The sequence below is a fragment of the Rhinolophus sinicus genome, chromosome 4 (assembly GCF_057876585.1).
Source record: "Rhinolophus sinicus isolate RSI-liver-muscle chromosome 4, RSI-T2T, whole genome shotgun sequence".
Lineage (NCBI taxonomy): Eukaryota > Metazoa > Chordata > Mammalia > Chiroptera > Rhinolophidae > Rhinolophus > Rhinolophus sinicus.
The window spans coordinates 105,027,495-105,030,377 of NC_142504.1; positions in this window are offsets into that span (position 1 = coordinate 105,027,495).

The window sequence follows — 2,883 nt, forward strand, 5'->3', positions numbered from 1 at the left end:
AATTTGGTTTTGCAAACTGTCTTTTTTTCTGTTTTTAAAGGAGATTTGGTATTTTCTTAGAGGAGATTTTATTTTTCTCAGCAGGGAGTAGCTTGTTCTGTCTGTAAGATAATTGCCCGTTCTTGGGAGTTGTGTATATTCTTGAACAAGCAGGAGATCCAGATCTGAGTTTCTGTGGGAACAGAAGGGTTCTGCAGACTTAAATTTGACCTCCCACGAAAGGAAAGACTATGCAAAAGAAGTGGATATATCTTGGATGCAGGGTCATTTAGGTCTGAACACCCCAGAACATAAGGATGTTGGGGTTATCACTTTCCAGTGTAATTTCTTTTGTCTCACTTAGGGCCACAGTGCAAGCTATTGGGAGGGAAGAGGGACCTCACTGAGGTGAGTGGCCGTTCCCGCTGTCAATCCAAATAGCTCAACACTAGGTCAGGAAACGAGAATCTGAAAGGTGAACTTTAGACAAAGGGAACAGGAAAGGTCCCTTTCTTTCTCTGCACTTTCATGTTGGTGTTTCTGGGCCTCATGTACAGCAATGCAGGAGCTGGCACTTATGTTTGGAAGCAGACTGAGAGCCAAATGGTTAGGAACTCTGAGGGTGGGTCCAGGCTGGGAGCCGAGCATATAGCCACATCTACTTGAAGTTATCAGTTGTTCTTTGAGTTGCATTTTCTTTTCTTCTGTCCGCTGAACAACACTGCAGTAAAGCTTGGTTGAAAGTGACCACCTCGCCCCTGAGAAGCTTTGGGGAGAATAAGGAAGGTGGGTCCCACCTTGGAATGAAGCAGCAAAGGCGGCCAGAGAGGGGCGATGATCAGGCGTCACCAGCAGAGGGCAGAGGTGCGCAATGGAGCAGTGAGCTCTCCATGGTGGTGAGCAGCAAAGGGAGGAGTGGGTGACATCCTGACAGGCAGAGTGGCGCTTAGCAGGGACCTGCACCTAGGCAAGCGGGAAGCAGCCCCACGACGTTCACAGAACTCTCTGGGAGGGGGGACACATCAAGGGTTGCTAGTTCCTGACAACTAGCAAGACAGGATTGGAGCCAATGTAATGTGAGTATGTGGTGGAAACAATCTCTAATTATAAACCGTTGGTGTGGGGACAGAATCCCAAAGAGCAGTTTCCAGGCTCTCGACCTCACGTGGAAAGGTCGTGGCTCGGGTAGTAGATGGCTATCGGCTGTGATCAGATGGCCATCAGCTGTAACCAGTGAGCCATTAGCCACTAATATAACTGCCGTGGCTGTGCTGGCAGGAAAATGGGGGCTAGCAAGAAGATGGTGGCTGAGCTAGCAAGCGCGGATTGCAGTTAGCAGGGCGAATTGCAGCTAGCAAGTAAGGTTGGTTGGCAAAGAAGTGGACGGCAGTTTGTGGATAGTGTGGATCCTGCCTCCTGTGTCTCCAACCAGCCACCAGCGATACTATAGTGGTGTGACTCCCCTACGTATGGCTCCGTGGGTGTTCCTTTTGGGCCTCACCACATCCTGCATTCTTATGTGGGGAGTGGAACCAGAGACCCCACATAACAGTTCGACTTAAACATTTGGGAGATGCTTGGAATCAGAGACCTATGTTCAAAAACATATCCGCCACTTCTAGCTCTGTGACGTCAGACAACCCACCCAAAGCCACCCAGTCTGAGTTTCCTCACATGGTAAGAGGAGCAGCTAATATTTATCCTCCAGACCTCTTAAGGTTGTTTCAAGGAACAAAAGAAGTGAAGCTCAAATATATTTTCTAAATGGCAAAATACTATACAGACTTAAAGTGTTATTTCATCTTTGAAAGTTTTCCAACTAAAATGATGAAACGTTAAAACATTTTTGCTTTTACAGATAATCTTGGTCATTAACAAGAACTTTAGGGTATTCTATCCCACAGTTTTGGGAAACTCAGGAGGCGTCTGTCCTTGGTTATTCATACCACTGTCTCCCAACTCTGGGACTGTTCATAGGAGGCAGCACATGGAGGGACAGAGAGGCAGAGTGGGGTGGCATGTTCATTGGTGACTTACAGGAAAAAAATAGAAGCTGCCTCGAAAGCAAATAAATAAAACGCAGAAAAAAGCAGCTCAGCATATACCCAAGATAACCAGGCAGAGAAAGACATATTTTTCAAGTCATGAAATGACAGTTTAAAGAATTGTAACATGCTGAGTTAAAATTCATGAGGTGATTGGTTAATCAACAATTTCTTATTCAATTAACTTTAGTTTGATAAGCAGCCCTTGTGGGCAGGGCACCGTGGAAGTTACAATGTTAAATCAATGTCCACCTTGCCTTTCAGGAGTTGAAATCTCAAGAAGAAAATACATATGTGCAGAAACAGTGGCAGGCCAGCCAGGCATGAGCAGTGAGGTCTCCCACCTCCCAGGCCACAGAGAGGTGCTGTATGTGTAAAATACACATGGATTGTCAAAGCTTGGTACCAAAAAACAAAACAAAACAACAAAAACACACAACCCAAGCAAACAAAAAAACGCAAGATGTTAAGATATTTCATTAGTGAATTCATACTGATTACATGTTGGAATGATATTTTGGGTATATTGGGTTAAATACAATATATTAAATTTTTGAAAACTTGCTTTTAAATAGATGAGACTTAGTTATCTGATTAATGTATTCATGTGGGAGCCCTCACACCTGAATGATGAGGTTTAATTAGATGTCACTGTGCCTCTGGGAGCACCATTCTCAAGAGTCTCCACCTTCTTAGCACGTCTCTTCCTCTTCCACTAGCACTGCCGTCCTTAAAATGTAGTTAGAAGGCAGAGTCTATGTCCACCTAAATTTAATCTCAATCTGATTCCAATCGAGAGCCAAATAAAATGCTTGTTCTGTAAGTAGTTTCCCAGACTCAAGGGAGCAACACAAAACAC